General features: G+C 46.3%; 1 pseudogene; it reads right to left on the bottom strand.

Moving 5' to 3' along the window:
- Positions 1-1,319: 1,319 nt before the first annotated feature.
- On the bottom strand, positions 1,320-1,438 carry LOC134896825 (5S ribosomal RNA; annotated as a pseudogene).
- Between the last annotated feature and the right edge of the window lie 9,272 nt (positions 1,439-10,710).

Raw genomic sequence — 10,710 nt, forward strand, 5'->3', positions numbered from 1 at the left:
GATGCAGGATAACACAGGGTTAATGTTGTAGGTGCACAATGCAGGAATACAAGTGGAACAAGTGTCACCAGGAACATGTGGGGTTAATGCAGGTGGTGTGCAGTGCGGTAAAGCACATACTTGTACACATATACATCCAGTGGTGGTGGTTGAGAATATGCTATAGCTAGCAGTAGTGACACTGGTACTTGGCAGGGTTTCTCTTGTAATGTACACATTCACCTTTCAGGAGACAATCAGGGGCACGTCCATCCTGTGCAGGACTGAGAAGGAAGACACACAGAACAGTCTCACATGCAAAGTAGGGCAGTCAGGGTCAGAGGTCACGCTGACATTAGCAAACCTCTATCTCTAAGGAAATACACTTTTTCATTTTATTATACTGTAGGTCAACTGATTTTAATTCAAATGAATTAGTCAGGCCATTCATGAAACCCTATCGGTAAGGGGTATAAATTAAAGCTGGGCTACTGGCAGCAATTAAAACATTTGGAACAGAACTAATTAAAGAAACTTGCAATCATTTAGTAAATCAACTATTTAAAGTTTTATTGTGGGCAATCAAGTATATTGTACTGATCAATTAGTTTCCTTGTGTTGCATCTGTGACTTTGTACATGTTTAAAACTGTGGGCCTGATTCACACCTGATCGCTGCTGTGCGTTTTTGCACAGCGGGTGATCAGTTACTAACTGCGCATGTGCATGCACTGAAATGCGCACGCACATCGGACAGCAACATCACTGGTCAGCGACGGGATGGTGCGAAAAATCAGATTGCACGGGCGTTTGCAAGGTGATTGACAGGAGGAAGCCGTTTGTGGGTGGCAACTGACTGTTTATTGGGAGTAAATGTTTATGCACAAGAAAAGAAGTATGACTCTTGTTTGGGCGCACTCTTATTTTAGTATCTAAATGTCAATAGGTAACTGATAACCAAAAAATCCGGAGGTAGTCTTTGTTTCTGCTCTATGGGATACGAAGGGACTCAGTATGCCCTATAGGACCTATATATGAAAAAGTAATGAAAATATTAATATTAATGAAATGTTCAGATCTTAGTTATGCCTGGATAACCGCATATTGGAAGGTAGCTACATATTAAACTGCTTCCGTCTGCCAAAGATCTGTACAAACTGTGTTTGTATTAATGCACCCTTAGTTGGGTTGTGTAAGTGGGTGGGAAAACCCACAGTATAGGAAAATCTGATAGTCAACCCCTGTCATAGATAGTTCATGGCGATTGAGGATACAAAGGTATGGAAATAAAGTATAAGTGGTGATACTGCTGTTGGTGTTCTTCTAACAGGGAAGAAAAACCTCCTACTCCACTGGGTATTCCCTAGAGGTCGCCCATCTAGGTACTGACCCAGCCCGCCTTCGTTTAGCTTCCAAGATCGGACGAGATTGGGCGTGAGCGCAGGGGTATGGTCGTAGAAAGATTTGACCCTGTGCCACCAATGAGAGTGCACCGAAACAGAAGGATGGAGTACTCTTCAGAAAGAGTTTGGAATAGGATAGGGTGGTAGCTGCAGTTAGAGGGAGGTTGCAGCGGTTGGATCGGTGTGAATCTGCTGTCCACGTTAGACTGAGGAGACGTGTCTCCTGGGGGGCCCGCTCCCCAGAATCGTGGATGAGAGTTCACAGAAGGAAGGCAGATGGAAATTGGAGGGGGTATAGAGTGGGAAGATGGGTGCTGAAAGGAGGAGATGATGACATATAGAGTAATTGGAAACAAGGAAAATCCCTTGTTGGTTAGACTGTCACATGCTGTTTGAAACAATTTGGACAGGAACAGAGGTTGCTTTCTATGATAGGAGCTTATGCAGGAGGCAGCTAGAATAGGCCCTCTGCACCTGTCAATGAGATGGTTAGCCTTAGGAAAGCAAAAAAACCATAAAGGGCAAGGGACCCTATTAAACACGTTTAGAGAATTGTCTGAGGGTGACACAAACTGTTTCACAATTGCAGAATTAGTTTGCTAAGGTAAACAATTCAAATAACAGGCATTAAATAAATGTCACTGAGTTGTGTCACACTGTGCTCTTTTTTTATCATTAACCTGGTTGGAGATACCCGAGAAATTTGTGACACGAGTTATCGTATGATGCAGGATTATTCTGCTAACACATAAATTTCAAGTGGTGACACAAGCTGTTTCACAATTGCAGAGTTAGTTTGCTAAAGTAAGCAATTCTAATATCAGGCATTGAATAATCCCCATTCAAAAGTCAGCAGGCAGGTACCCATCGGGGACCTGTCTATAAACAGCCTAGCTGGCTGTGCCAGCAGTGTTGATAACACAAAAAATATGTACTAGTTAGGCTGGAAATACCAGCAATCCATTCGAAGGTCAGACAGGCAGATGCCCATAACAGGGATGGAGATACCAGCAATCTTAATAACACAAAAAATATATATATATACAGAATTATTCTGCTAGATATTGGTTCTAAATCAATAAGGTATCAAATATCACCCATTCAAAGGTCAGACAGGCAGGTGCCCATGAGGAAATAACAAGGCTGGAGATACCAGCAATCTTAGTAACACAAGAAATATATATATGCAGAGTTATTCTGCTAGATATCGGTTCTAAGTCAATGAGGTATCAGATATCACCCATTCAAAGGTCAGACAGGCAGGTGCCCATGAGGAAAACGCGTTTCACCCGGTCACGGGCTTGTTCACTAAAACGAAGGCGGGCTGGGTCAGTACCTAGATGGGCGACCTCTAGGGAATACCCAGTGGAGTAGGAGGTTTTTCTTCCCTGTTAGAAAAAACGAAGGCGGGCTGGGTCAGTACCTAGATGGGCGACCTCTAGGGAATACCCAGTGGAGTAGGAGGTTTTTCTTCCCTGTTAGAAGAACACCAACAGCAGTATCACCACTTATACTTTATTTCCATACCTTTGTATCCTCAATCGCCATGAACTATCTATGACAGGGGTTGACTATCAGATTTTCCTATACTGTGGGTTTTCCCACCCACTTACACAACCCAACTAAGGGTGCATTAATACAAACACAGTTTGTACAGATCTTTGGCAGACGGAAGCAGTTTAATATGTAGCTACCTTCCAATATGCGGTTATCCAGGCATAACTAAGATCTGAACATTTCATTAATATTAATATTTTCATTACTTTTTCATATATAGGTCCTATAGGGCATACTGAGTCCCTTCGTATCCCATAGAGCAGAAACAAAGACTACCTCCGGATTTTTTGGTTATCAGTTACCTATTGACATTTAGATACTAAAATAAGAGTGCGCCCAAACAAGAGTCATACTTCTTTTCTTGTGCATACACATTTGTTCCTTTTTTGACTCTGGGCGCACCGCCATACGGACAGATAGGAATTTCCATAAACTATGTCCATTTCTGGCTACTATGTGATTAATAACGTACTTTGAATCTAAGGTTGGTGCAGGATCAAAAACCCTCTCTTTTTTTGTTTATTGGGAGTGTCTGGAAAAATGCAGGCGTGCCCAAGCGTTTTCAGGGATGGTGTCTGACGTCAGCTCGGACCCCGATCAGCCTCTTCTCATCGCACTGTAGGAGTAAGTCCTGGGCTGCATAGAGACTGCACAAAGTGGATTTTAGCAGCTCGGCGTACACATGGGATCGCACACTTGCACTGCAAATGTACACTCCCCCTGGAGGCGGAGACTATCTGATTGCTCGACAGCAAAATTAGCAGCCCAGTGATCAGGTCTGAATCACCCCCTAAATTTCTATGCAGTTAGAGTTACAGCCCAGTGTCTCTAGTAGTACATTTTGAGTGGTACTTTGTTGCATCTGCGATGCAAATAAGATGCAAAACTTTAAGAAAAAGCCTGCATGTTACACTGCTTGGAGCAGCTCAGTCATGCTGGGAGTCTTGCGCTGCATTGCATATTGACGTTAGGTGTATGACACATCTGTGGCTACAAGCAGGGTTGTATACTGCCTGTCCAGCCCCCGATAATGCAGTGGAGGGCATGACCCAGAGGTGTGGCCATGCCTCCTTTAAAAAAACATGTGTAAACCTATCCGATTTGCAATCAATGTGATCGTTACCCCCCCCCCCCCCCTCCCACTGCAGGCAGAGGAGGCTGCTGCACCCAGTGGATTGAACCCACCGCAGCCCACCACACAGCGTGTGCTGGGCTGGAAAGAGAAGCTTCAGTGCTACAGACTGACAGATAAGAAGGGGGGGCAGGACCGTCTTAACAGCAGTGTGGGCCCCTGGGCACAGCAATACCCTGGGGCCCCTACTCATCCTCCAGCGGTAGGGGTGGGGGGTGCTATCAGCGGCAGCTTTGATGTCCCGTGGGTGGTAGGGGGTGTTCTATCTTCCGCTCAGCATGTAGGACCTGGAGAAATAATTTCTGCTAATTACTCCTTTACTGCACAGATGGGGCGGGAGGGAGAACACTAAACTGTAGAAGGAGGCATTGGGCTGAATGAAGGGACCCCGGTACACGACTTCCAGGGTGGTATGGGGCGTTTAATACATAAGGGAGGGGTAGATAGTGGAGTGGGCTTAATTTTCATTATTTTCTGGTGAGAGAGCAGCTTACTTGACTGCAGATATCTCAAGTTCCTTAGCTTTGAATGGGATAAAAAAAAACTAGAGAGTCCCACCTGTTAGGAGGTACTGGGACTTGGATATCACAGTTCAGGAACCAGAGCAATCCACCAACAAATATATAAAACTGCATATTAGGCATGTGGAGCTGGAGCAGGGACCGGCTGCTGGAAGGCTGATATCTCTGGTTCTGGGCATAGTAGAGACAAGCTGCCAGTGTCCATCGAAAGTGGAGAGTCACAGATTTTGAAATGTACCCTCAGAAAAACTCTAAGTCATACAGAGCCCGAGATATCTGTCTGGGTAGAGTAATTAACAGGCTCGGATGGGGACCACTGCTTTGAAGTCCGATATCTCTGGTTCCCCAGGGCCGATTTTCAAAAATCTGGTACCCCTAGAAAGAGGGGACTCTCAGCTATCAGAATAGGGCCCTTATACTCCTGGGGCCCTTGGGCAAGAGCCCATTGAGCCCATACGAAAAGACGGCCCTGAGGGGGGGCACAGACCCGCCATACCCGCTGGGCCCACTGCCAGGCCCCTCCAACAAGCCCAAGTTTGGGTAATTAGTACAAGCTCCCTCCACTTCCCTCTTGGTGCCACTGGCTACAAAATTATGATTACTGTAATAAATGTGCAGCATCAAATGTATCTTATAGTGTAGTATGGTATATATTAAAGTAAATAAATTTGACACAATTTTTTTTTTAAAAATGTGTGATTTAATTTATTAAAAAGTGCCAATATTGTTGACAGCAGACCAGGGGCGGATTGGGATCGAACACCAGCCTGAGAAATTTATGGAAGCAGTCCTAATGGGGACAGAGTCTGAAGGGGAGGGGCCTGTCAAGAGGATTCTGAGATAGACACAATTGGGGCCTCCTTTGCAGAGCCGGCCTTAGGCATAGGCAAACTAGGCAAATGCCTAGGGCATTTGGTATGCTTAGGGGCACCAGCAGGTTCTGATGATTAAAATGCTAAGCGGCATGCCTATATTCTGTGTGTGACTGCGGCTGTATCTGCATACAAAACGCTACGTTGCTGTGTATTCCTGGAAATCACTGTAATGTAGCATTTCATATGCAGATACAGCCACAGTCGCACACAGAATATAAGCATGCTGCATATCATTTTAATCAGCAGAAGCTGCTTGTGCATCATAGTCACATGGTAATGCAAATAAGATGCATTTTCATAAACAAAAGGCGCTCGACGTTAGCAGAGCTGCCAGCTGACTCATGCCAGGCATCTCCTGCAGAACTAGCGGCGGTGCTAGGGGGCACCACCCAAAATCTTGCCTAGGGCATCATATTGGTTAGGGCCGGCTCTGCTCCTTTTGCTTTACGTTATGCTAATGTTTACCTGCGACTTTATGCATATGCTGCTACAATGCCCTTCCCTGAATATACAAGGACTGATATGGCCACTTTCAGTGTCTACTGACACTGCTGTCATGCCTTTAATCTACTTCTGATTTTATTGATTTTTCATTCTACAAACCCCTTTTTTTAACCTTATTCGTTACAAAGTACAGGGAGGGGGAGCATACAGCACAGTAGAGGGAGGGGGAGCACACACTACATACAGCACAGTACAGTACAAGGAGGGAGCACATACTACGTACAGCACAGTACAGGAAGGGAGCACACACTACATACAGCACAGTACAGGGAGGGAGCACACACTACATACAGCACAGTACAAGGAGGGGGAGCACACACTACATTCAGCACAGTACAGGGAGGGGGAGCACACACTACATACAGCACAGTACAGGGAGGGGGAGCACACACTACATACAGCACAGTACAGGGAGGGAGCACACACCACATACAGCACAGTACAGGGAGGGAGCACACACCACATACAGCACAGTACAGGGAGGGGGAGCATACACTACATACAGCACAGTACAGTACAGGGAGGGAGCTCACACTACATACAGCACAGTACAGGAAGGGGGAGCACACACTACATACAGCACAGTACAGGGAGGAGGAACATACACTACATACAGCACAGTACAGGGAGGGAGCACACACTACATACAGCACAGTACAGGGAGGGAGCACACACTACATACAGCACAGTACAGGAAGGGAGCACACACTACATACAGCACAGTACAGGGAGGAGGAGCACACACTACATACAGCACAGTACAGGAAGGGAGCACACACTACATACAGCACAGTACAGGGAGGGAGCACACACTACATACAGCACAGTACAAGGAGGGGGAGCACACACTACATACAGCACAGTACAGGGAGGGGGAGCACACACTACATACAGCACAGTACAGGGAGGGGGAGCACACACTACATACAGCACAGTACAGGGAGGGGGTGCACACACTACATACAGCACAGTACAGGGAGGGAGCACACACCACATACAGCACAGTACAGGGAGGGGGAGCATACACTACATACAGCACAGTACAGTACAGGGAGGGAGCACACACTACATACAGCACAGTACAGGGAGGGAGCACACACTACATACAGCACAGTACAGGGAGGGAGCACAAACAAGTAGTGAAACATAGAAACGGGACCCATGCAGCGGAATCTGCCCCAGTGGCCAATCCGCCCCTGATTACATACATAGCCACCACACTATTACATGAATAGCACCACATAACATGTATAGCACCATTTTACACATATAGTACTGAATTACACAAATAGCACTACATAACACGAATAGCACCACATTACATACATAGCCACCGCATTACATACATAGCCACCGCATTACATACGTAGACACCGCATTACATACGTAGTCACCGCATTTCATAAATAGGACCATCATCATGGACAGACATTGGGCAGCTATAGGGCTGAAGGACTTTGCATTAGAGATTGTCCCAGGGCTGGCTGTGAGTGCAGCCTGATCATCTGGCATCCTGAGAACAAGGTACATCCTGCTTCTGTCCAGTCCCCAAACCATACACTGTGACCGGGGACGCCCTAACCCTTACACCATCATGATAATGCAAATAATGTAATTAAAAATCACCTCTCTGCAGGGTCCCCTTCAGTGCTCAGTTGCCGCTCTGGCTAGTTCAGTGAGAGAGTGTGGGAGCTAGGGTGGCGGCGGGTCCAGTGAACCCGGCTCCGATCATCGCTATGCTGCTGCTCCTGGGCTGGGCTCATTGAAAAACTTTTGGCCGGGGCCAGAGAGAGGATGCTGCTGGGCTTGTTAACTTTCTCCAGGTCCCCCATTGGTAGAACAGCTTCACCACTTTTCACGGCTAGCGGCACCTGGAAGTGCCCGCTAGCCTAACTTCCAGATTGTGTTCAAATGAACCGCAAGTACTGGAATCAGTCTGAGCCAGCCCAGCCTGAGTGTGAATCGGCCTGGCTGAGGGGGATAAGGGACCAGCCCATTGGAATCTGTCATGGTGTCCTAGTGGGCCAATCCGCCCCTGCAGCAGACTATAAAGGGGGAGATAATGCAAAGAAAAATGCACCAAGAAAGCAAAAGCTCACAGTAGGAATGCAGCTGTAGCTAACCTGCAATTATCTATTTGGACAGTAAACTGTCACACTACAAATCATTTTGCAGACATACAATTGCATTTCAGAAGTAAAGGTTAAATACAGTAAAGTACATAAACTGCAATATACGGTTAAGAATAAATTTTAGAAATGTCTTATTTAATATGGAGTTTTTCTTTTCATGTCATTGTATAACACTAACACAATAGCTGCTGAAATGGAATGGATGGGCGGATAAACAGAAAATCTAAAGCTTATTTTTTTATTTATTTTTTATAAAAGCTTAAAATTACCCCTTTCCCTAAAGAAAACTTTTTCTTTAAACATAATGCATGATTTAGTCTCATTATTGCTCATTTTAGCAATGGGTGTGAGGTTCACTGAGGCTTTATTACATATTGCACTTTGTGTGTTTGAAGGTTTATTTTCAAGAGTTGCAATTGCACTTGAAATACTTTCTCTGCTTAAATACAACTGAAAAATGCAAAATGTATCCAAATGGAAGTGTAGGGTGTGACAGACCTCCACCATTTTTTTTACGTAAACACCCACCCCATGTAAATAAACCTTTCAAACCATCCTTTCCCTAAAAAACAAATCAGGCTGCCAATGTAAACCAAATACTATACCGTTTCATGGGGACACACTTAAGATGCTGCCGAACGGGATCACGGTGCTGGAATCCACTTTGCGACCACAATACCAACAACAAAATGCCAACAGAGGTGGGATTCCCAGCATCAAAATACTGTCGCCAAGGGGGGCGTGGCCTGGCGGGACTCCGGAGCAGACGTGAGACGTTTGCGCTCCTTCCAAAAGTGCCCTTATCTGTTTTATTACCTGCTCTCCGGGTGCTGACTCGCCCTCTTTTCCACCACTAACACCGACTCTTGTGCCCCACAGTTGCGCTGCGGAGACAGGAGCCCTGTCGGAGGCCTCTGCGGGTTGCGGCCTACTGGGGAGACGGAAGCCGCGGCCTCCATTACCGCTGCTTGCCCGCTGGAGACGTACCTCCGGCGCATAAGTACAGAAACCGGTGCCCATCCTCCTGCTTACGGCGGCCTACTCGAGGCCCACAGCTGTGGTGGCCTTGCACCGATCCCCCCCGGTGAAGTGGGTTAAACTAACCAGCCCTGCAGCGGCCTACCCGGGATCCTGGAGCCAGGGACTGGACCATCTTAGCAGCCTGGTGTCAAGCTCTGTGTCCAGACTGCTGGGGTGTCAGAGGTTTGCTGAGTCTGGGCAGTATATCCTGCCCTCCTCCTTAACCCTCTAGCAGTTTTCCACTATATACACCCCCTGCCCTGCATATTTGGATCTGGAGATTGGAGTTAGCACCCCCCTCAGCCTGCAGTTAAGCCTGTGGGCCCTGCTGCACCTGCAGTGTAGCACTGTGTATACTACATCTCTGCCTCATAGAAGCTGTGCAGAAGTCTGAACTCGTTTGCGTTCTTTTTTCACATTAATAATTTAATATGTGATCCACTCACGCTACTCTCACCGCCACTAAGGCTGGTCTCATCAACATGTATTAAATGTGACTGAGTGACCTTCTCAACGCTGGTACCAGTGAATGACCACATCATGTATATAGGTGACAGATATAACGTTACATTGTGGGGGAATCCAGTATACGTTCTGTCACCAGGTACCAGTGAATGACCACATCATGTATATATTAGTGATGTGTACCGGACATTTTTCGGGTTTTGTGTTTTGGTTTTGGATTCGGTTCTGCGACCGTGTTTTGGATTCGGACGCGTTTTGGCAAAACCTCCCTGAAAATTTTTTGTCGGATTCGGGTGTTTTTATACAAAAAACCCTCAAAAACAGCTTAAATCATAGAATTTGGGGGTCATTTTGATCCCATAGTATTATTAACCTCAATAACCATAATTTCCACTCATTTTCAGTCTATTCTGAACACTTCACAATATTATTTTTAGTCCTAAAATTTGCACCGAGGTCGCTGGATGACTAAGCTAAGCGACCCAAGTGGCCGACACAAACACCTGGCCCATCTAGGAGTGGCACTGCAGTGTCAGACAGGATGACACTTCAAAAAAATAGTCCCCAAACAGCACATGATGCAAAGAAAAAAAGAGGCGCAATGAGGTAGCTGTGTGACTAAGCTAAGCGACCCAAGTGGCCGACACAAACACCTGGCCCATCTAGGAGTGGCACTGCAGTGTCAGACAGGATGGCACTTCAAAAAAATAGCCCCCAAACAGCACATGATGCAAAGAAAAAAAGAGGCGCAATGAGGTAGCTGTGTGACTAAGCTAAGCGACACAAGTGGCCGACACAAACATCTGGCCCATCTAGGAGTGGCACTGCAGTGTCAGACAGGATGGCACTTCAAAAAAATAGTCCCCAAACAGCACATGACGCAAAGAAAAAAAGAGGCGCAATGAGGTAGCTGTGTGACTAAGCTAAGCGACCCAAGTGGCCGACACAAACACCTGGCCCATCTAGGAGTGGAACTGCAGTGTCAGACAGGATGGCACTTCCAAAAATAGTCCCCAAATAGCACATGATGCAAAGAAAAATGAAAGAAAAAAGAGGTGCAGGCATCGCAACCGACACAATTGGACTCTCCTTGGGGATTTGTGATTTAGAAGAACGCACAGTT

Source organism: Pseudophryne corroboree, chromosome 3 (genome assembly GCF_028390025.1).
Source record: "Pseudophryne corroboree isolate aPseCor3 chromosome 3, aPseCor3.hap2, whole genome shotgun sequence".
Lineage (NCBI taxonomy): Eukaryota > Metazoa > Chordata > Amphibia > Anura > Myobatrachidae > Pseudophryne > Pseudophryne corroboree.